This window comes from Anomaloglossus baeobatrachus, chromosome 2 (assembly GCF_048569485.1).
Source record: "Anomaloglossus baeobatrachus isolate aAnoBae1 chromosome 2, aAnoBae1.hap1, whole genome shotgun sequence".
Classification (NCBI taxonomy): domain Eukaryota; kingdom Metazoa; phylum Chordata; class Amphibia; order Anura; family Aromobatidae; genus Anomaloglossus; species Anomaloglossus baeobatrachus.
The window spans coordinates 358,854,470-358,878,623 of record NC_134354.1 but is presented as its reverse complement, the minus strand read 5'-3'; the positions used below and the strand labels follow the sequence as shown (position 1 = coordinate 358,878,623).

The window sequence follows — 24,154 nt, the reverse complement described above, 5'->3', positions numbered from 1 at the left end:
TCCTGCAAAGTAATGGCAATTAGAGACGAGTTTTGACCGCCAGGGGAAAAAAAACAAACTCGTAGCTCTGTTGGTGATGGAAGCTAAAACATCCCGTTATTCAGCAACAAAGCCAAGAACTTTATATACTGCAGGTTAATGGGGGATTATTTCAACACCAAGAACACATGGGTTTCACTGGGGATTGAACCCAGGACCTTCTGCGTGTAAAGCAGACGTGATTTCCATTACACTATGAAACCTTTGGAAGCCTGCAAAGTAATGGCAATTAGAGACGAGTTTTGACCGCCAGGGAAAAAAAAACCCAATTTCGTAGCTCTGTTGGGGACGGAAGCCAAAACATCCCATCATTCGGCAACAAAGCCAAGAACTTCATATATTGTAGTTTAATTGAGTATTATTTCAACACCAAGAACAGATTGTTTTTACTGGGGATTGAACGCAGGATCTTCTGCGTGTTAAGCAGACGTGATGACCACTACTCTGTGAAACCTGATGGAAAGTTACTGTGTATTGGCTAACAGAGCAGAATTGTGACTGACAGGGCCTTTTTATTGCTGAAGGAAAGTATTTTTGGTTAATGAAACATTTACAATTTTTATTACATATTTTACCAGTTTTATTCCTACAAAGGGATTTTGCTTAAATTGAAGTTTATATTGAATGTGTTACTTTTTTCCACATAGTTTAGTTGTTTGCTTTTGTATTTAAAGGAACTATATGTTTTGAAACAAACAGGATTTTTATAATATGGGATTATGTTTTCTGCTAAAATGGTCAATAAAAAAGAAACCCAAAATCGTAGTTCTCTTTGTGATGGAAGCCAAAATGTATTGTCATTTGGCAACGAAACCAAGAATTTCACATATTACAAGTCGATAGGAAATTACTTCAACACCAAAAACAGATTGGTTTCACTGGGGATTGAACCCAGGACCTTCTGCGTGTGAAGCAGACATGATGACCACTACACTATGAAACCTTTGAAATCCTGCAAAGTAATGGCAATTAGAGACGAGTTTTGACCGCCAGGGGAAAAAAAACAAGTTCGTAGCTCTGTTGGTGATGGAAGCTAAAACATCCCGTTATTCGGCAACAAAGCCAAGAACTTTATATACTGCAGGTTGATAGGGGATTATTTCAACACCAAGAACACATGAGTTTCACTGGGGATTGAACCCAGGACCTACTGCGTGTAAAGCAGACATGATTTCCACTACACTATGAAACCTTTGAAAGGTTGCAAAGTAATGGCAATTAGAGACGAGTTTTGACCGCCAGGGAAAAAAAAAACAAATTCGTAGCTCTGTTGGGGATGGAAGCGAAAACATCCCATCATTCGGCAACAAAGCCAAGAACTTCATATATTGTAGTTTAATTGAGTATTATTTCAACACCAAGAACAGATTGGTTTTACTGGGGATTGAACGCAGGACCTTCTGCGTGTTAAGCAGACGTGATGACCACTACTCTATGAAACCTGATGGAAAGTTACTGTGTATTGGCTAGCAGAGCAGAATTGTGACTGACGGGGCCTTTTTATTGCTGAAGGAAAGTATTTTTGGTTAATGAAACATTTACAATTTTTATTACATATTTTACCAGTTTTATTCCTACAAAGGGATTTTGCTTAAAAGGAAGTTTATATTGAATGGCAACAAAATAAAGAATTTCATATGTTACAGGTTGATAGCAAATTACTTAAACAGCGAAAACGGCTTGTTTTTACTGGGGATTGAACCCAGGACCTTCTGCGTGTGAAGTAGACGTGTTGACGACTCCACTATGAAACCTGTGAAGTCCTGCAAAGTAATGGCATTTAGAGACGAGTTTTGACTGCCAGGGGAAAAAAAAAAATAATTTGTAGTTCTGTTTGTGATGAAAGCCAAAACATCCCGTCATTCGGCAACAAAGCCGAGAACTTCATATATTGTAGTTGGATAGCGTATTATTTCAACATTAAGAACAGATTGGATTCACTGGGGATTGAACCCAGGACCTTCTGCGTGTTAAGCAGACGTGATGACTAGAGATGAGCGAACTGGTCCCGGTTCGGCTCGAGGCGGTTCGCCGAACGGAGGTCCCGTTCGAGTTCAGTTCGTCGAACGTTCGACGAACCGAACTCGAACGTATAGGCTATAATGGGAGGCAATCACAAACATATAAAAATGCATGATAAATGTACACAAAAAGTTAATAAACATTGCCATAACACTTACCGGTCCTCGCGATCCCTTCTGCACTCTGTCTCCTGCCGCTATTCCATCCGATGATCGCTGAATCCTCCCCGTGACCAGCACTGCCAGCAGAGATGCAGGACCTATCGTGACGTCAAAATAGCCATGTGACCAGTCACGTGGCTATTATCTCATTGGCTACAGACTGGTCACATGACTATGACACGTCATGTAGGACCTGCGAGTGCATCTCTCCGGTACACGGTGCACATATGTGTATCGCCGTGTACCGGCGACATGCTCTAGCACACGGTCGACTCCCCGTTCCGTTAGGGACCGGCTGACACAGCCGGTCATTAACGGAGATCACCGTTGCCATAGCAACGCAGTTAGCGGTGACGTCACCGCTAACCGCGGCTCCGAGAGCACCATTGCTATGGTAACGCGTCTGGCAGCGTTACCGCTGTTACCGCTGACAGCCAGCACTGATCACTCACGGAGTGAAGGCTGCACGATTGTAGTGAGCATTGTAGTGAGGATGAGGTTCCCCAGCCCCAAGTGATGAGCTGGTGAACCTCATCCTTCCTCACTACAATCGTCACTACTGCTACACTAGAAAGAAGACAGAAGAGCAGGATCGTGGAGGGCTGACAGGGGGTAATAAAGATGGAGTCTCTAATGTGTCTGTGTATTTATTTCTATTAAAGTATTTTTTCTCTGTGTGGTGTCTTTTTTTTAACCCTTTATTGGAGATTCTTAATGGCCGGGTCAAACGTGCCTGACATTAAGAATCTCTGGCTTAATACTGGCTAGTAAAAAAAAAGCCAGTATTAACTCATGATTACCCAACAAGCCACCCGGCTCCAGGGCTGTTGGAAGAGTTGGATACAGCGCCAGATGATGGCCCTTCTATGAGAGCGCCATTTTCTGGGACGGCTGCGGACTGAAATCCGCAGCAGAGGCGCCCTGAAACCTCGGGCTAACCTGTGCTGCGGATTCCAATCCCCAGCTGCCTAGTTGTACCCGGCTGGACACAAAAATGGGGCGAAGCCCACGTCATTTGTTTTTTAATTATTTCATGAAATAAGTGAAATAATTAAAAAAAAACGGGCTTCCCTATATTTTTGGTTCCCAGCCGGGTACAAATAGGCAACAGGGGGTTGGAGGCAGCCCGTGGCTGCCTGCTGTACCTGGCTAGCATACAAAAATATGGCGAAGCCCACGTCATTTTTTTGGTGGGCAAAAAAATTCTGCATACAGTCCTGGATGGAAAGAAGAGGGGAGCCAGCACTGCTCATGAATGGCATGCAACAATGAAAAAATAAAAAGTGTAAAATTCACAAATTCATTCCTACTGTAACAATTCAATGATATTTTTTGCAAATTATTGATCAATGATTTGAGCCCCCCTGCCCCGTCACGGCAAATCTCTATAGGGGGGTCCCTATAGGCATCATTATTTAAGCACCACCTGCCTGAGGCTGTTCCGCCCTTCATCCATGCTTGCTGGTCTGGCACTGTGAGGGCCAGTTCTGACATTGTGCTGGGGTGTGTGGTTCTGCCACACACACTGGCACCTGGGCTGCCTTTATTCGCAGTTGTCAGTCCTTGCAGCATGGGAGCTGTTCTGACATTCCCTGGGTAAGTGGTGTTCTTATATGTCCTGTTCAAGTCATTATATGAGACCTTATGGTACGATATTAATTTATGACATAGTGTAGGGACCCCCCTATAGAGATTTGCCGTGACGGGGCAGGGGGGCTCAAATCATTGATCAATAATTTGCAAAAAATCTCATTGAATTGTTACAGTAGGAATGAATTTGTGAATTTTACACTTTTTATTTTTTCATTGTTGCATGCCATTCATGAGCAGTGCTGGCTCCCCTCTTCTTTGCGTTACTGGTCAGGTGGTTGACTGCCACCATGCCGTGCACGCCCAGTGTGGTTTGCAAATTCCTTCTGTTGCCATCAAAATTCATGTTGGTGCCTGTTCACACACAGCCACCGCCCCCTGGTCCATAGGCATCATTATTTAAGCACCACCTGCCTGAGGCTGTTCCACCCTTCATCCATGCTTGCTGGTCTGGCACTGTGAGGGCCAGTTCTGACATTGTGCTGGGGTGTGTGGTTCTGCCACACACACTGGCACCTGGGCTGCCTTTATTCGCAGTTGTCAGTCCTTGCAGCATGGGAGCGGTTCTGACATTCCCTGGGTAAGTGGTGTTCTTATATGTCCTGTTCAAGTCATTATATGAGACCTTATGGTACGATATTAATTTATGACATAGTGTAGGGACCCCCCTATAGAGATTTGCCGTGACGGGGCAGGGGGGCTCAAATCATTGATCAATAATTTGCAAAAAATCTCATTGAATTGTTACAGTAGGAATGAATTTGTGAATTTTACACTTTTTATTTTTTCATTGTTGCATGCCATTCATGAGCAGTGCTGGCTCCCCTCTTCTTTGCGTTACTGGTCAGGTGGTTGACTGCCACCATGCCGTGCACGCCCAGTGTGGTTTGCAAATTCCTTCTGTTGCCATCAAAATTCATGTTGGTGCCTGTTCACACACAGCCACCGCCCCCTGGTCCATAGGCATCATTATTTAAGCACCACCTGCCTGAGGCTGTTCCGCCCTTCATCCATGCTTGCTGGTCTGGCACTGTGAGGGCCAGTTCTGACATTGTGCTGGGGTGTGTGGTTCTGCCACACACACTGGCACCTGGGCTGCCTTTATTCGCAGTTGTCAGTCCTTGCAGCATGGGAGCGGTTCTGACATTCCCTGGGTAAGTGGTGTTCTTATATGTCCTGTTCAAGTCATTATATGAGACCTTATGGTACGATATTAATTTATGACATAGTGTAGGGACCCCCCTATAGAGATTTGCCGTGACGGGGCAGGGGGGCTCAAATCATTGATCAATAATTTGCAAAAAATCTCATTGAATTGTTACAGTAGGAATGAATTTGTGAATTTTACACTTTTTATTTTTTCATTGTTGCATGCCATTCATGAGCAGTGCTGGCTCCCCTCTTCTTTGAGTCCTGGATGGAGTATGCTGAGCCTTCTAGTTCTGCAGCTGCTGTCTGCTCTTCTCCATACAGACAGACAGCAGCTGCAGAACTACAAGGATCAGCATACTCCATCCAGGACTGTATGCAGAAGTTTTTTGCCCCCTGAAAAAATTATGTGGGCTTCGCCATATTTTTGTATGCTAGCCAGGTACAGGAGGCAGGTACGGCTGCCCCCAACCCCCAGTTGCCTATTTGTACCCGGCTGGGAACCAAAAATAAAGGGAAGCCCTTTTTTATTATTTCATGAATTTCATGAAATAATTAGAAAACAAATGGCGTAGGCTTCGCCCCATTTTTGTGTCCAGCCAGGTACAACTAGGCAGCTGGGGATTGGAATCCGCAGCACAGGTTGGCCTGAGCTTTCTGGGCCCCACTGCTGCGAATTGCAGTCTGCAGCCGCCTCAGAAAATGGCATTTTCATAGAAGCGCCATCTTCTGGCGCTGTATCCAACTCTTCCAGCACCTGCCTGCTATACCTGGCTAGCATACAGAAATATGGCGAAGCTCACGTCCTTTTTTTGTAGTTTTTTGGCAAAAAAAATAAAAAATGCTTCCCTGGATTTTCCATTGCCAGTGAAGGTAACACCAAGCAGTGGGGGTTAGCAGCCAGTAGCTGCTTGGATTACCCTTAGCTAGCAATACAAAAAATGCAGCGGGAGCCCATATATATTTTTTTTAATTATTTATTTAAATAACTAAAAATAAAATGGGCTTCCCTGTATTTTGATTGCTGGACATCACAGTGCTGTAAAAATAAATCTTTAAACAAATGACGTAGCGCTCCGCGGTATTTTTGATTCTCAGCGCAGATAAAGCAGACAGCTATGGGTTGCCACCCCCATCTGCCTGCCGTTACCTTGGTTGGCAATCAAAATACAGGGAAGCCCATTAATTTTTTCTATTTAAAAAATAGTTAAAAAAAAAATGACGTTGGGTCCCCCCATTTTTGATAGCCAGCTAGGGTAAAGCAGACGGCTGTAGCCTGAAAACCACAGCTGGCAGCTTTAGCGTGGTTGGGGATCCAATGTGGAGGTCCCCTCAGGCTCTTTTTTATAATTATTTTATAAATATTAATAATTACACAATAAATGTAGGGTCCCCCCCAAATCGGATCACCAGCCAAGGTAAAGCGGACAGCTGTGGTCTGGTATTCTCAGGGTGGGAAGGTCCATAGTTATTGGGCCTTCACAGCCTAAAAATAGCAGGCCGCAGGCACCCCAGACGTGGCGCATCCACTAGATGCGCCAATCCTGGCGCTTCACCCCAGCTCATCCCGTGCCCCGGTGCAGTGGCAAACGGGGTAATAAATCGGGTTGATACTAGCTGTAAAGTCACCTGAGATCAAGCCCAGCAGTTTGTGATGTCATGGCGTCTATTTGATACCCAACATCATAAACTGTCAGTACTAACAAAAAAAAAAAATCGACAAAAGAAATTTATTTGAAAAAACAGTCCCCAAAACATTTCCTCTTTCACCAATTTATTGTAAGAAAAAAAATAAAGGGGTCCCACGACGACTCTGGACCGTCTAGAATATGGGGGGGAGACACTCAGGGAACGTATCCCCCATTTTCTAGGAGTGCGGACCCTTCATGTGAGGAGTGTGGGTGCAATGAATCTGCACTCACTCTCCCCGGGTCCACAGCAGCAGAGTCCATGTCGTAATGGTTGCTACCAAAGCTGCAATGCCCTGCTCATGAGGTAAGGGCATGCCTAATCAGGAGAACTACTGTAGAAGAAGCTCTGCTCACTGGTATATAGGTGCTCAGAGGTAATAATAGATAAAATTAGTGAGTAACCTCGGCACTCTAAATCTCCCAGACTAAGTCAGAAAGTCACAACGGATAGTAATGCAAAATCACTCTTTATTGGTCCGTATTAAGAAAAAAAATGTTTTCATAAGCATATATGTTTTTGTCCAAAACAAGTTACAAATGACGTTTCGGCCTGAGCCTTCGTCAGATTGGACTTATCTGCATGTAATCATGAAAAATGACAATAATCAGTATCACATAAGAGTGAGAGAACAATAACATAAACTCGAACAATGTAGAGGTACAATTGGGATGCAGCAAAAAAATTGCAACACAGCAAGAAATGAAACACATGATACAAATGTCATAATACAGTACAAGGACAATATAGTAATGACAAATATGGGGTCAGAGTAGGCTTAGACAGCTCTGGTACGAAAGAGATGTCAATCATAAAGTAACATGTGCAGTAGGTGTAGAGCTACAGTATGCATGGCAGAGCTAATGGGTAGACCGACCATAGAAAAAGAACAGAGAAAAAGTGGAGAAAAAGTGGTGAAAAAGTGGAGAAAAAGTGGAGAAAAAAAAGGAGAAAAAGTGGAGAAAAAGTGGAGAAAAAAATGGAGAAAAAGTGGAGAAAAAAATAGAGAAAAAGTGAAGAATAAGTGGAGAAAAAGTGGAGAAAAAGTGGAGAAAAAGTGGAGAAAAAGATGGAGAAAAAGATGGAGAAAAAGATGGAGAAAAAGTGGAGAAAAAGATGGAGAAAAAGTGGAGAAAAAGTGGAGAAAAAATGGAGAAAAAGTGGAGCACCCTTTGGTGCCTTTCATGTGGCACTAAGGGGTGCTTAGCTTTTTATTTAGCCAAAAAAATGAAAAAAAAAAATGACGTAGGGTTCCCCCTAGTTTTGTAGCCAGCTAGGGTAAAGCAGACGGCTGCAGCCTGCAGACCACAGCTGGCAACCTCACCTTGGCTGGTAATCCAAAACTGAGGGCACCCCACGCTGTTTTTTTAAATTAAATAAATAATAAAAAAAAAACACGTAGGGGTCCCCCAAAACTGGATCACCAGCCAAGGTAAAGCAGACAGCTGGGGCCTGATATTCTCAGACTAGGGAGGTCCATGGTTATTGGACTCTCCCCAGCCTAAAAATAGCAGGCCGCAGCCGCCCCAGAAGTGGCGCATCCATTAGATGCGCCAATCCTGGTGCTTCGCCCCAGCTCATCCCGCGCCCTGGTGCGGTGGCAAACGGGGTAATATATGGGGTTAATACCAGATGTGTAATGTCACCTGGCATTAAGCCCTGGGGTTGGTGAGGTCAGGCGTCTATCAGATACCCGACATCACCAACCCAGTCAGTAATACAAAAAAATAGACGACAAACACATTTTTATTTGAAAAAACACTCCCCAAAACATTCCCTCTTTAACCAATTTATTAGAATGAAAAACAAATCCAGGTCTGGTGTAATCCAAGGGGTTGCCATGACGATCCACACTGTCCCAGTCAAGGAAGAACAGAATGTTCCCCATTGGCTGGGAGAGCAGTGCAGTGACCTGAGCTAACATCAATGGGTCAGCCCAGGTCACTGCAGGGCATGACAAGTGCTGCTGTCAGCGAGGTACATTACCTGCGCTGATCTCCAGCACTGCCGACAGCCCCTGTCACTGAGTTCAATGACCGGAGCCTTCACACCAAGTCTCGCGAGAGGCCCGTGACGTCACCGCTAGTCAGTCTCGGGTCGGAAGCGAGAGGTGATGTGACAAGCGGCGGCCATGGAGGACAGTGACAGCGCTGAGGTCGGGATGGCGGGACTTCATCACCGCAGGTAAGCCGAGCGGGAACATGTGTGTATGTGTGTGTGTGTGAGTGTGTGTGTGAGTGTATGTGTACATGCCGCGGGCAGGAGGGGGCGGAGCGAGCTGAGCGGGGAAGTGTGGGCTTCCTGCACGTAACTAGGATAAACATCGGGTTACTAACCAAAGCGCTTTGGTTGGATACCCGATGTTTATCTTGGTTACCAGCTTGTGGCAGGCTGCCAGCGATGGCTCCTGCACACTGTAGCCGTAAAAAGCCCTGCTTTTTACTGCTAGACCCGCTCTCGAACGTTTCTAGAACTATCGAGCTTTTGCAAAAAAGCTCGAGTTCTAGTTCGATCTAGAATAGCCCCCAAAATCACTCGAGCCCCGAACTGGAGAACCTCGAACCGCGAACCGCGCTCAACTCTAGTGATGACCACTACTCTATGAAACCTGATGGAAAGCTACTGTGTATTGGCCAGCAGAGCAGAATTGTTACTGACAGGTAGAGATGAGCGAACCGGTCGCGGTTCGGCTCGAGGTTGGTTCGCCGAACGGACCTCCCGTTCGAGTTCGGTTCGTCGAACGTTCGACGAACCGAACTCGAACTGCATAGGAAACAATGGCAGGCAATCACAAACACAGAAAAACACCTAGAAAACACCCTCAAAGGTGTCCAAAAGGTCACAAACAACTCACAACACATGGGAAAGTGACAAGGACATATACTCATGCGAAAACAAAAGAGCTGGACAAGGAAAAAGAGGAGGACACACAGATATATGAGTATATGCAAGGAAACATGCCATTATTGTGCAACTTGAGCCCTGCTCATTCTTGGCTTCCAATCTTGATAAATTGCCTGAGCTCGCCACGTACGTCTTGGGGATCTTGTCGTGTCCTGCAGCCAGCGTTCTCTCTGAACCTGTCTTCAGTGCTGCTGTGGGTCTGCTGGCAGATAAGCACACGTGTCTGTCCACTGACAATGTGGACATGGCTCTCAGAGGACTTTTCTTCCCCGGGGTCAGCCAGGGGACGGGAAAGGCACGCGTATTTTTGAGAGTGCTTCATGCAAAGCATCTTTTTCTTTTTCAAAAGGGGGCTCAACCGATGCCAGTCAAGTGGGGTGTGTGTGGCCCAGTGAGTGGCAACGAGGGAGACTGTGGTTGGAGTCCCCTCGCTGTGTTTCTAAAAGAACCAAGATGAACAAGTCATGGCTCTCAGAGGACTTTTCTTCCCCGGGGTCAGCCAGGGGACGGGAAAGGCACGCGTATTTTTGAGAGTGCTTCATGCAAAGCATCTTTTTCTTTTTTAAAAGGGGGCTCAACCAATGCCAGTCAAGTGGGGTGTGTGTGGCCCAGTGAGTGGCAACGAGGGAGACTGTGGTTGGAGTCCCCTCGCTGTGTTTCTAAAAGAACCAAGATGAACAAGTCATGGCTCTCAGAGGACTTTTCTTCCCCGGGGTCAGCCAGGGGACGGGAAAGGCACGCGTATTTTTGAGAGTGCTTCATGCAAAGCATCTTTTTCTTTTTCAAAAGGGGGCTCAACCGATGCCAGTCAAGTGGGGTGTGTGTGGCCCAGTGAGTGGCAACGAGGGAGACTGTGGTTGGAGTCCCCTCGCTGTGTTTCTAAAAGAACCAAGATGAACAAGTCATGGCTCTCAGAGGACTTTTCTTCCCCGGGGTCAGCCAGGGGACGGGAAAGGCACGCGTATTTTTGAGAGTGCTTCATGCAAAGCATCTTTTTCTTTTTCAAAAGGGGGCTCAACCGATGCCAGTCAAGTGGGGTGTGTGTGGCCCAGTGAGTGGCAACGAGGGAGACTGTGGTTGGAGTCCCCTCGCTGTGTTATACATGCTTTTAGAAGGGCATGACATGGCTTGGAGGTTGACTTTCATAAAATGCAAACTGTTGGCTACCAAAATGCTGCCTTTCCAACAACTGTGGTTATAGGCAATGAGGAACATACTGATGAAGATGAGACGCAGATACCCGATTGGGATGACAACTTAAATATTCGGTCAGGGCAAGAAGAAACTCGGTCTGAGGGGGAGGGGAGTGCAAACACAACAATTGATGATGAAGTTCTAGATCCCACCTACTGTCAACCCACAGTCAGACACTCGAGGAGGTCAATAGAGGCGGTGGAGGAGGATGCAACCGACGTCGAAGTAACCTGGCGCCTTCCTGGACACAGTCGGAGCACTGGTAGCACGTCTACAACTGCATCCTCAGCCACCACTCTGCCTCTGAGCAATATTCGGGGTGGATCAACAGGTCGCATGGCCTCTAAGCCTTGCCTAGCCTGGTCCTTTTTTGACATAAAAAAAGATCGGCCAAATTGTGTGATCTGTAACATTTGCCATGGTTATCTTAGTAGAGGTCAAAACCTCAGCAGTTTGACAACTTCTTCCATGAATCGTCACATGAATAAATATCATATGGCCTGGTGGGAAGCTCACCGTGCTGCAATGCGGCCTAGTGGAGCCAACCATCCACCGCCTGCCCCTTCCAGGGCATCCGCGCGCTCGTCATCTTCTAGGACTGTGGGGACAGCTGTCACACCTGTTTTTCCACCCACAACTTCCACCACTGTAACCGCAACAGGCAGTTTGCTTGGTAGGTCGTCAGTTGGTTTGGAAGGGGAAACAAGTGAGTGTGTACAGCTCTCTCAGACATCGATAGCACCAACTTTGGATGAAGGCAACATCATGTCTCCGCCTGCACTTTCCTCCCAAAGCTGCATTTTTCCAGGGACACCCTACTCAACACCGTCTACACACAGCAGCCAGATCTCTGTCCCTCAGATGTGGTCAAATAAAAGGCCACTTCCTTCGACCCATGACAAAGCGAAGAGGTTGACTCTATCCCTCTGTAAGCTGTTGGCTACAGAAATGCTGCCTTTCCGCCTAGTGGACACACAGGATTTTAGAGACCTTATATCTGTCGCTGTGCCCCAGTACCAGATGCCTAGTCGCCACTACTTCTCTAAGAAAGGTGTGCCCGCGCTACACCAGCATGTCGCACACAATATCACCGCTTCCTTGAGAAACTCTGTGTGTGAACGGGTGAATTTCAGCATTGATACTTGGACCAGTAAGCATGGACAGGGACGTTACATGTCGCTGACTGGGCACTGGGTAACTATGGTGATAGATGGTGAAGGGTCTGCTGCACAAGTCTTGCCGTCCCCACGACTTGTGTGTCAATCCTCTGTCTGTCCAAGTTCCGCCACTGCTTCTGCATCCTCCACCTCATCTGGGTCCTCCACCTCCGCCCCAAGCCTGCCTGGTCAGGCCACCAGCGTTCTCACTGCGCAGAAGGAATCACGCACCCCTCATTACTATGCTGGCAGCAGAGCGCAACGGCATCAGGCGGTCTTTAGCTTGACATGTCTTGGGAATAAGAGTCACACAGCTGAGGAGTTGTGGTCAGCTCTGCGGTCCGAGTTTAATAAATGGTTGTCTCCACTCAACCTGCAGCCTGGTAAGGCCGTGTGCGACAATGCTGCAAACCTGGGTGCGGCCCTTCGCCTGGGCAAGGTGACACACGTGCCTTGTATGGCTCACGTGTTGAACCTTGTTGTCCAGCAATTTTTAACACACTATCCCGGCCTAGATGGCCTTCTGACCAGGGCACGGAAACTGTCTGCAGTGCTCACTTCCGCCGTTCAAGCGCCGCAGCTGAGCGACTTGCATCGCTCCAGAAGTCTTTCGGCCTGCCGGTTCATCGCCTGAAATGCGATGTGGCGACACGCTGGAATTCAACTCTCCACATGTTACAGCGACTGTGGCAGCACCGCAGAGCCCTGGTGCAATACATCATGACGTATAGCCTGGGCCAACGAGATGCAGAGGTGGGGCAGATCACCCTGATGGAGTGATCTCAGATCACGGACCTATGCACCCTTCTGCACAGTTTCGACATGGCGACGAATATGTTTAGCGCTGACAATGCCATTATCAGCATGACGATTACAATCATTTACATGCTGGAGCACACGCTAAACACTATTCGGAGTCAGGGGGTGGGACAACAGGAAGGGGAGGAACTACAGGAGGATTCATATGCGCAAGACACAACAACATCACCAAGGTCCAGACGTTCATCATCACCAACGCGGCAGGCATGGGACCATGGGGGACAGGGATCAACAAGGGCGCATGGTAGCAGGCGAGATGTTGAGGAAGGTGCAGGAGGACATGAAGATATGGAGGACGAACTGTCCATGGACATGGAAGACTCAGCTGATGAGGGGGACCTTGGTCAAATTTAAGTTGAAAGAGGTTGGGGGGAGATGACAGAGGAAGAAAGAACGGTTAGCACCTCTATGCCACAAACACAGCGTGGACTTGGTCCGCATGGCTGCGCAAGACACATGAGTGCCTTCTTGTTGCACTACCTCCAACATGACCCTCGTATTGTCAAAATTAGAAGTGATGATGACTACTGGCTTGCCACACTATTAGATCCCCGGGACAAGTCCAAATTTTGTGACATAATTCCACCCATAGAAAGGGACGCACGTATGCAGGAGTATCAGCAGAAGCTGTTACTCGATCTTAGCTCGGCTTTTCCACCAATCAACTGTGCAGGTGAAGGGAGTGATTCTCCCAGTTGTAACTTGACAAACATGGGACGGCCTCGTCATCTTCAACAGTCTACCCGTACCAGTAGGACCGTATCTGGTGCTGGTAACAGCAATTTTATGGAATCTTTTCATAATTTTTTTAGACCCTCCTTTGCAAGGCCACCAGAGACATCAAGTGTGTCACATAGTCAACGGATGGAGAGGATGATACAGGAGTATCTCCAAATGAACATCGATGCAATGACTTTGCAAATGGAGCCTTGCTCCTTTTGTGCTTCAAATCTAGAAAAATGTCAAGAGCTCTCCAGTTACGCCTTGAAGATTTTGTCGTGTCCAGCTGCCAGCGTTGTCTCTGAACGTGTCTTCAGTGCTGCTGGGTGTGTGCTGACAGATAAGCGCACGCGTCTGTCCAGTGACAATGTGGACAGACTGACGTTCATCAAAATGAACAAGTCATGGATCCAGAAGGAATTTACTACCCCTGTGTCATCCTGGGGAGAGTAAATGCTTGTGGATTTGGAATGTGCTTGATGCAAATCAAAACATCCTGTTTGCAACTAGGGCACAAGTCCTGCCACTGATGGGGTGTCTGTGTGCCCAATTTGGGGAAAAAAGGTAGACTCCGCTTGGAGTAACCCTTGCTTGCTGTGTTTTTTAAAAATGATACAAGATGAACAGATCTGAAGGCAAGATGAAGGCAACATCATGTCTCCGCCTGCACTTTTCTCACAAACCTGCATTTTTCCAGGGACACCCTATTCAACACCGTCTACAGACAGCAGCCAGATCTCTGTCCCTCAGATGTGGTCAAATAAAAGGCCACTTACTGCGACCCATGACAAAGCTAAGTGGTTGACTCTATCCCTCTGTAAGCTGTTGGCTACCGAAATGCTGCCTTTACGCGTAGTGGACACACAGGATTTTACAGACCTTATGTCTGTCACTGTGCCCCAGTACCAGATGCCCAATCACCACTGCTTCTCCAAGAAAAGCATGCCCGCGCTACACCAGCATGTCGCACACAACATCACCACTTCCTTGAGAAAATCTGTGTGCGACAGGGTGCATTTCAACACAGATACTTGGACCAGTAAGCATAGACAGGGTCATTACATGTCACTGACTGGGCACTGGCAAACTATGGTGAGAGATGGAGAAGGGTCTGCTGTACAAGTCTTGCCGTCCCCACGAGTTGTTTCAATCCTTGTTCTGTATGTAGAAGTTAATACACTGCTTCTGCCTCTTCAACCTCGTGTGGGTCCTCTACCTTGGCGCAAACCCTGTGTGGTCAGGCCACCCTTCCTTGCAACTGCGCACAAGGACTACCACACACCTCCTTACTATGCTGGCAGCAGAGCTCAATGCCATCAGGCGGTCAAAGTTTTACTTTGAAATGTATGGGAAATGTGAGTCACACCGCTATTACAGAGAATAGTAGTCAGGCAGGGTCAAAACATTAATTGAGGAACAGGAACAGAATGGGACGGCCAGGAAAGAATCAGAAAACAAGCAGAGGTGAAATGCGTATCGGCCAACAAGGTACATAAACAGCAAGCAGGAAAAGTAGTCAGGTAACAAGCACACAAAATCATAAAACTGAACTGGGGGTAAAATTAACCAGAGGTTCATAGCTATGTCTGGCAGTGGTCTGCAGACAGGATGGGCATAAAAAAGGGTGTGGTGTCTTCCCATTGGTTGTAGCTGAATGATGGTATTTCATCTGTGAGATACCCACCAGCTACATTCAGCCAGAGATTCTGCATCTGTCAAGGTAATGCAGCCCAGTGGGTGAGCATAACCTGCGTCCACCTGCGCCGCTGGCATCGACTACTCTCCCATCATCAGCACTATTCATGAAAGGAACACGTTGTCACCTGGCGACCGGAGTACAAATTGACGGAGCGGACTCCGTTGGTGACTTAACAGCCGTGTGCGGCAATGATGCAAACCTGGCTGCGGGCCATCCTCAGGGCAATGTGACACACGTGCCTTTTAGGGCTCACGTGTTGAACCGAATTCGCCAGCAATTTTTAAAACACCATCACGGCCTACATGGCCTTGTGCAGTGGGCACGCTCGCTATGTGCTCACTTCCATCGTGCGCACACAGCAGCTCAACAACTTTCATCACTCCGGAAGTCTTAGGGTCTGGCAGTTAAACGCCGTAAATGCGATGTTTCGACACGCAGGAATTGGAATCTGCACATGTTGCAGCGTGTGTGGCAGCACCGCAGAGCCCTGCTGAAATACGGTAAGACATATAGCCTGGGATAACTTGATCCAGAGGTGGTGCAGATCACGCTGCTGGAGTGGTGTCAGATCAAGGACCTATGCACCCTGCTACACAGTTTTGAAATGTCGACGAAGATGTTTAGCACTGTCAATGTCATTCTCAGCGTGACAATTCTGGTCATCTACATGATGGAGCACACTGTAATTATTATTCGGAGTCAGGTGTTGGGACAAGAGGAAGGGGAGGAAGTACAGGAGGAGTCATATGCGGAAGGGATAACAAGATCTACGAGGTCCAGATGGTCAGCGGCACCTATGCGGCAGTCATGGTGAGGGAGAGGGATTAACAAGGGCGCATAGTATCAGCAAAAAGTGTTGATGAAAGTGCAGGAGCCCATGAAGAAATGGAGGACGAACTGGCGATGGGCATGGAAGACTCAGCAGATGAGTGAGAGCTTGCTCACATTTCGGTTGTGCGAGGTTGGGGGGAGAGGGCAGAGGAAGGATGCACGATTCTCACCTCTCTGCCACCAACACACCAAGGACTTGGTCCTCCTGGATGCACAAGACACATGAGCGCCTTCTTGCTGCACTACCTACATGACCCTCGGATTGTATGAATTTGAACTAATCCTGAATACTGGGTTGCCACACTGTTAGATCCCCGGTACAAGACAAAATTTGGCGAACTAATTCCTGCCATAGAAATAGACGCACGTATACAGGAGTATCTGCAGAATGTGGTACGCAATCTTAGATCTACTTGTCCACTAAACACCAGTGCTGCACAGAGTGAATCTCAACGCTTTGTCATGGATAGGAGGAAATGGTCTTTTACTTGTCCACATCGGAGGGACCGAGGGATGGCTGCTGTGCTGAGATGGCGTTGAGTACGGTGTCCCTGCACAGTTGCACTTTTGGTCATATCCCAAAATGAGTTGAAAAAGGACAGATGCTGTTGGAAAGGGGAACAGGTGTGTTGGAAAGGGGAAAAAAGTTTTGGTCCGTGGATTTGGTGGTTAAGCAACTGTAACATTTGCTGAAGAAACAACATCTGTTACAGTGGGACTGGCAGATTTGGATAAAGTGGTATATAATCTGTGACCGCTATATAACGAAAATTAATAAGAAAAGAAAGAGAAAGGTATATATCCCCATCAGCAGTCAGTGTCCACCGTGCTCCCAGTTGGAAAAGGAGAGGTTGGCAACTTGAAGGTTTGGTGGAGGATACAGAGCTGTGTGGCTATGAAACTAATAGTAGCCTGAACCGAGTTAGACGCCATTCGGATCTGGAGACTGTGAGCCCTGTTAGCGTCACAGGGTCCACATGCCCACCCAGCCCAGGAACTCCCTGTTAACAACACAGGGGCCATTGAGTACGCTGACCGTGTGCGTAGGGGCCACACCTGTGGACAGCAGGCGCATCAGCAGCAGCAGGCCTGTTAATGCCACTGGGCTGCACAAGCAGGACTGTTAGGACAGGAGCTGGTCTTAACCGTTCTGCGTTACCAACTGTGGTGGTGGCCTGCATCCACCACCCGATCCCTGCCTACCTCTGGCCTAAAGCCGCAATGGGTTCAACACATGGAGGTGTGCTCTTTCGGAGCATAATAGAAGACTGCGCACCTCCTTGTTGGCTCCAGCCCCTTTTATAACCTGGGTCCGCCCCAAACCAGGGTGAACCACAATGCACCTCCTGGAGACAAAAGTAGAGTGACACGTCATGAGTGGCATAACTAGCGTCCTATTTGGAAACGCAACTTCAATGATGACCTCATGGCTGCCATGACCCAAACACCTCACCAGTCATCGTCTGAGCATCAATAATGCGGTGACAAGTCATAGGTGTGGGCCTCTGCAAGCCATTTGGGAGGACACCTGATGCCCTGTGGTCTATATGGGACCCCCACATCAGGGCCAGGGCCAAAGAGTTCATTACCGGACCTAGTCTCTGATGCAGGAAGTGCCTGAGCATGCTCAGTAGCATGAAATACAGTCTCTGAAAAAAGACTATCAGCTTTAGCATGGTGTCTATGCCCAAAACAGGACTTATACCCGGCACGGAATGCAAGCACCTGTGCAAAGAGGCTTTTCACACTTAGTGTGGGAGCATGCGCTGTATCCCGAAATGAAAACTTAGCGTCAGGAATGGCACAGTCAGGCTGAGCATACTCACTAGGCGAAACACTGTAATTATGCTGCAGCTGGGGTACATCGGCACACGCATGCGCACTAGCTGCCTCTCCACACTTAGACGTGGAGGGGAAATTTGTCTTGGAGATGCTGTCTATGAACAGAAGGAAAAGCTAAAGGAAGCCTGACTTTCTATCCCTCCGAATTATGAAATGCAGCAATGAATTCCATGAGTTTGCTATAACATTAGCGTAGCAAAATGTGCATGAGGGTGTGATGTAGAGGTGCTAGAAATAGCTTGTCACCAGTGGGGCACTAATGGAATACAACAGCCAGTTCTATGATGCCACAAAATGGCAGTATTTTGTGCTATCATTATAGCTTATTAAAAACAGAGCACGAGGTTGTCATGCAGAGGTGCTGCACATAGATTTGCAGTAGTGTGAATTGACAAAAGTACAATAGCCACGTTTAGGATACAACTAGGTACAGTGAGTGTTTGCTAGTATAATGGCTGAGTTTAAAAAAGTTTGAGTGTGCAATGCAGGCAGATGTCCTGCAAATAACGTTCCAATACTGTGAATTGACAAAAGTACAATAGCCACGTTTAGGATACAACTAGGTACAGTGAGTGTTTGCTAGTATAATGGCTGAGTTTAAAAAAGTTTGAGTGTGCAAGGCAGGCAGATGTCCTGCAAATAACGTTCCAATACTGTGAATTGACAAAAGTACAATAGCCACGTTTAGGATACAACTAGGTACAGTGAGTGTTTGCTAGTATAATGGCTGAGTTTAAAAAAGTTTGAGTGTGCAATGCAGGCAGACGTGCTGCTAATAACGTTCCAATACTGTGAATTGACAAAAGTACAATAGCCACGTTTAGGATACAACTAGGTACAGTGAGTGTTTGCTAGTATAATGGCTGAGTTTAAAAAAGTTTGAGTGTGCAATGCAGGCAGACGTCCTGCAAATAACGTTCCAATACTGTGAATTGACAAAAGTACAATAGCCACGTTTAGGATACAACTAGGTACAGTGAGTGTTTGCTAGTATAATGGCTGAGTTTAAAAAAGTTTGAGTGTGCAATGCAGGCAGACGTGCTGCAAATAACGTTCCAATACTGTGAATTGACAAAAGTACAATAGCCACGTTTAGGATACAACTAGGTACAGTGAGTGTTTGCTAGTATAATGGCTGAGTTTAAAAAAGTTTGAGTGTGCAATGCAGGCAGACGTGCTGCAAATAACGTTCCAATACTGTGAATTGACAAAAGTACAATAGCCACGTTTAGGATACAACTAGGTACAGTGAGTGTTTGCTAGTATAATGGCTGAGTTTAAAAAAGTTTGAGTGTGCAATGCAGGCAGACGTGCTGCAAATAACGTTCCAATACTGTGAATTGACAAAAGTACAATAGCCACGTTTAGGATACAACTAGGTACAGTGAGTGTTTGCTAGTATAATGGCTGAGTTTAAAAAAGTTTGAGTGTGCAATGCAGGCAGACGTGCTGCAAATAACGTTCCAATACTGTGAATTGACAAAAGTACAATAGCCACGTTTAGGATACAACTAGGTACAGTGAGTGTTTGCTAGTATAATGGCTGAGTTTAAAAAAGTTTGAGTGTGCAATGCAGGCAGACGTGCTGCAAATAACGTTCCAATACTGTGAATTGACAAAAGTACAATAGCCACGTTTAGGATACAACTAGGTACAGTGAGTGTTTGCTAGTATAATGGCTGAGTTTAAAAAAGTTTGAGTGTGCAATGCAGGCAGACGTCCTGCAAATAACGTTCCAATACTGTGAATTGACAAAAGTACAATAGCCACGTTTAGGATACAACTAGGTACAGTGAGTGTTTGCTAGTATAATGGCTGAGTTTAAAAAAGTTTGAGTGTGCAATGCAGGCAGACGTGCTGCAAATAACGTTCCAATACTGTGAATTGACAAAAGTACAATAGCCACGTTTAGGATACAACTAGGTACAGTGAGTGTTTGCTAGTATAATGGCTGAGTTTAAAAAAGTTTGAGTGTGCAATGCAGGCAGATGTCCTGCAAATAACGTTCCAATACTGTGAATTGACAAAAGTACAATAGCCACGTTTAGGATACAACTAGGTACAGTGAGTGTTTGCTAGTATAATGGCTGAGTTTAAAAAAGTTTGAGTGTGCAATGCAGGCAGACGTGCTGCAAATAACGTTCCAATACTGTGAATTGACAAAAGTACAATAGCCACGTTTAGGATACAACTAGGTACAGTGAGTGTTTGCTAGTATAATGGCTGAGTTTAAAAAAGTTTGAGTGTGCAATGCAGGCAGACGTCCTGCAAATAACGTTCCAATACTGTGAATTGACAAAAGTACAATAGCCACGTTTAGGATACAACTAGGTACAGTGAGTGTTTGCTAGTATAATGGCTGAGTTTAAAAAAGTTTGAGTGTGCAATGCAGGCAGACGTGCTGCAAATAACGTTCCAATACTGTGAATTGACAAAAGTACAATAGCCACGTTTAGGATACAACTAGGTACAGTGAGTGTTTGCTAGTATAATGGCTGAGTTTAAAAAAGTTTGAGTGTGCAATGCAGGCAGATGTCCTGCAAATAACGTTCCATAACTGTGAATTGACAAAAGTACAATAGCCACGTTTAGGATACAACTAGGTACAGTGAGTGTTTGCTAGTATAATGGCTGAGTTTAAAAAAGTTTGAGTGTGCAATGCAGGCAGACGTGCTGCAAATAACGTTCCAATACTGTGAATTGACAAAAGTACAATAGCCACGTTTAGGATACAACTAGGTACAGTGAGTGTTTGCTAGTATAATGGCTGAGTTTAAAAAAGTTTGAGTGTGCAATGCAGGCAGACGTCCTGCAAATAACGTTCCAATACTGTGAATTGACAAAAGTACAATAGCCACGTTTAGGATACAACTAGGTACAGTGAGTGTTTGCTAGTATAATGGCTGAGTTTAAAAAAGTTTGAGTGTGCAAGGCAGGCAGATGTCCTGCAAATAACGTTCCAATACTGTGAATTGACAAAAGTACAATAGCCACGTTTAGGATACAACTAGGTACAGTGAGTGTTTGCTAGTATAATGGCTGAGTTTAAAAAAGTTAGAGTGGGCAATGCAGGCAGATGTCATGCAAATAACGTTCCAATACTGTGAATTGACAAAAGTCCAATAGCCACGTATAGGATGCCACTAGGTACACTGAGTGTTTGCTAGTATAATGGCTTCGTTATAAATAGTTGGAGTGTGCAACGCAGGCAGATGCGCTCTGCAAATGTCCTGGCACTAGTGGGACTATAGCAAAGTCCAATAGCCACGTATAGGATGCCACTAGGTACACTGAGTGTTTGCTAGTAAAATTGCTTAGTTTAAAAAAGTTGTAGTGTGCAATGCAGGCAGACGTGCTCTGCAAATGTCTTTGCACTAGTGGGACTATAGCAAAGTCCAATAGCCACGTATAGGATGCCACTAGGTACACTGAGTGTTTGCTAGTAAAATTGCTTAGTTTAAAAAAGTTGTAGTGTGCAATGCAGGCAGACGTGCTCTGCAAATGTCTTTGCACTAGTGGGACTGTAGCAAAGTCCAATAGCCACGTATAGGATGCCACTAGGTACACTGAGTGTTTGCTAGTAAAATTGCTTAGTTTAAAAAACTTGGAGTGTGCAATGCAGGCAGATGTGCTCTGCTAATGTCTTTGCACTAGTGGGACTATAGCAAAGTCCAATAGCCACGTTTAGGATGCCACTAGGTACACTGAGTGTTTGCTAGTAAAATTGATTAGTTTAAAAAAGTTGTAGTGTGCAATGCAGGCAGACGTGCTCTGCAAATGTCTTTGCACTAGTGGGACTATAGCAAAGTCCAATAGCCACGTATAGGATGCCACTAGGTACACTGAGTGTTTGCTAGTAAAATTGCTTAGTCTAAAAAAGTTGTAGTGTGCAATGCAGGCAGACGTGCTCTGCAAATGTCTTTGCACTAGTGGGACTATAGCAAAGTCCAATAGCCACGTATAGGATGCCACTAGGTACACTGAGTGTTTGCTAGTAAAATTGCTTAGTTTAAAAAACTTGGAGTGTGCAATGCAGGCAGATGTGCTCTGCTAATGTCTTTGCACTAGTGGGACTATAGCAAAGTCCAATAGCCACGTATAGGATGCCACTAGGTACACTGAGTGTTTGCTAGTATAATGGCTTCGTTATAATTAGTTGGAGTGTGCAACGCAGGCAGATGCGCTCTGCAAATGTCTTGGCACTAGTGGGACTATAGCAAAGTCCAATAGCCACGTATAGGATGCCACTAGGTACACTGAGTGTTTGCTAGTAAAATTGCTTAGTTTAAAAAAGTTGTAGTGTGCAATGCAGGCAGACGTGCTCTGCAAATGTCTTTGCACTAGTGGGACTATAGCAAAGTCCAATAGCCACGTATAGGATGCCACTAGGTACACTGAGTGTTTGCTAGTAAAATTGCTTAGTTTAAAAAAGTTGTAGTGTGCAATGCAGGCAGACGTGCTCTGCAAATGTATTTGCACTAGTGGGACTATAGCAAAGTCCAATAGCCACGTATAGGATGCCACTAGGTACACTGAGTGTTTGCTAGTAAAATTGCTTAGTTTAAAAAAGTTGGAGTGTGCAATGCAGGCAGATGTGCTCTGCTAATGTCTTTGCACTAGTGGGACTATAGCAAAGTCCAATAGCCACGTTTAGGATGCCACTAGGTACACTGAGTGTTTGCTAGTATAATGGCTTACTTAGAATGAGTTGGAGTGTGCAGAGGACAAGAGGGTACAGTGGCAGGATTGTGGTGCTCTGGGTAGAGGAATGGAAGCCTGCCTTTCTATTCCCTCCTAATGGTGAAATGCAGGGAGGAAATCCCTGACCTGGGCTACACAGACGCTGTTGCTGTTTGCAGGACCTGTCACTTATGGCTCTCTGACCCTGCCGCTTTGAGCCCTTAAAAGGACTGCTAGAATGTGCTCTCCCTAAGCTGTCTAACGCTGTGTATGCAGCGCATACAGCTGTATCGGCTATAGGACTCAGGAGGACGGAGCTGCGACACTGATGTCTGACACCAAAGACGCAGAAGGCAGATAATGGCGTTCGTGAAGAAAATGTCCGGTTTTATAATGCAGGGACATGTGACATGCAGATCCTATCACACATGCCGTTGCTTCTCTGGCTCAAAGTCCACTTAGGTGTGTGTGTGTCTGTGATTGGCTGACATGCTGGCCCGCCCCACAAGACGCGCGCGCTTAGGGAAGGAAGACAAGAAAAAAAAAAAAAAAAATGGCGATCGCCATTATAGAAACAGCAGTGATCTGAAGGCGCTGTTCACGCACACTATACACTGAAATGTGATAATAGTTTGATTCACAGAGTGACTTACACTATTACAGCAGAAACCAAGCTAGGATTTAGCTGTTTTTTGGCTGCTAGAACCGTTCTCGAACGTTTCTAGAACTATCGAGCTTTTGCAAAAAGCTCGAGTTCTAGTTCGATCTAGAACATGCCCCAAAATCACTCGAGCCGCGAACTGGAGAACCACGAACCACGAACCGCGCTCAACTCTACTGACAGGGCCTTTTTATTGCTGAAGGAAAGTATTTTTGGTTAATGAAACATTTACAATTTTTATTACATATTTTACCAGTTTTATTCCTACAAAGGGATTTTGCTTAAAAGGAAGTTTACATTGAATGTGTTACTTTTTTCCACATAGTTTAGTTGTTTGCTTTTGTATTTAAAGGAACTATATATTTTGAAACAAACAGGATTTTTATAATATGGGATTATGTTTTCTGCTAAAATGGTCAATAAAAAAGAAACCCAAAATCGTAGTTCTCTTGGTGATAAAAGCCAAAATATATTATCAGTTGGCAACAAAACAAAGAATTTCATATGTTACAGGTTGATAGCAAATTACTTCAACAGCGAAAACGGCTTGTTTTTACTGGGGATTGAACCCAGGACCTTCTGCATGTGAAGTAGACGTGATGACGACTACACCATGAAACCTGTGAAATCCTGCAAAGTAATGGCATTTAGAGATGAGTTTTGACCACCAGGGGAAAAAAAAAAATAATTTGTAGTTCTGTTTTTGATGGAAGCCAAAACATCCCGTCATACGGCAACAAAGCCGAGAACATCATATATTGTAGTTGGATAGCGTATTATTTCAACACTAAAAACAGATTGGTTTCACTGGGGATTGAACCCAGGACCTTCTGCGTGTTAAGCAGACGTGATGACCACTACACTATGAAACCTGACAATAAGTTACTGTGTATTGGCTAGCAGAGCAGAATTGTGACTGACGGGGCCTTTTTATTGCTGAAGGAAAGTATTTTTGGTTAATGAAACATTTACAATTATTATTACATATTTTACCAGT

General features: G+C 45.7%; 2 non-coding genes across 2 annotated transcripts; both read right to left on the bottom strand.

The window, feature by feature from the left end:
- Nucleotides 1-169: 169 nt before the first annotated feature.
- TRNAV-UAC (transfer RNA valine (anticodon UAC)) lies at nucleotides 170-242 on the bottom strand. Its single transcript has one exon. It is a non-coding gene; the product is annotated as a tRNA-Val (tRNA).
- Nucleotides 243-23,956: 23,714 nt separating this feature from the next.
- TRNAV-AAC (transfer RNA valine (anticodon AAC)) lies at nucleotides 23,957-24,029 on the bottom strand. Its single transcript has one exon. It is a non-coding gene; the product is annotated as a tRNA-Val (tRNA).
- Between the last annotated feature and the right edge of the window lie 125 nt (nucleotides 24,030-24,154).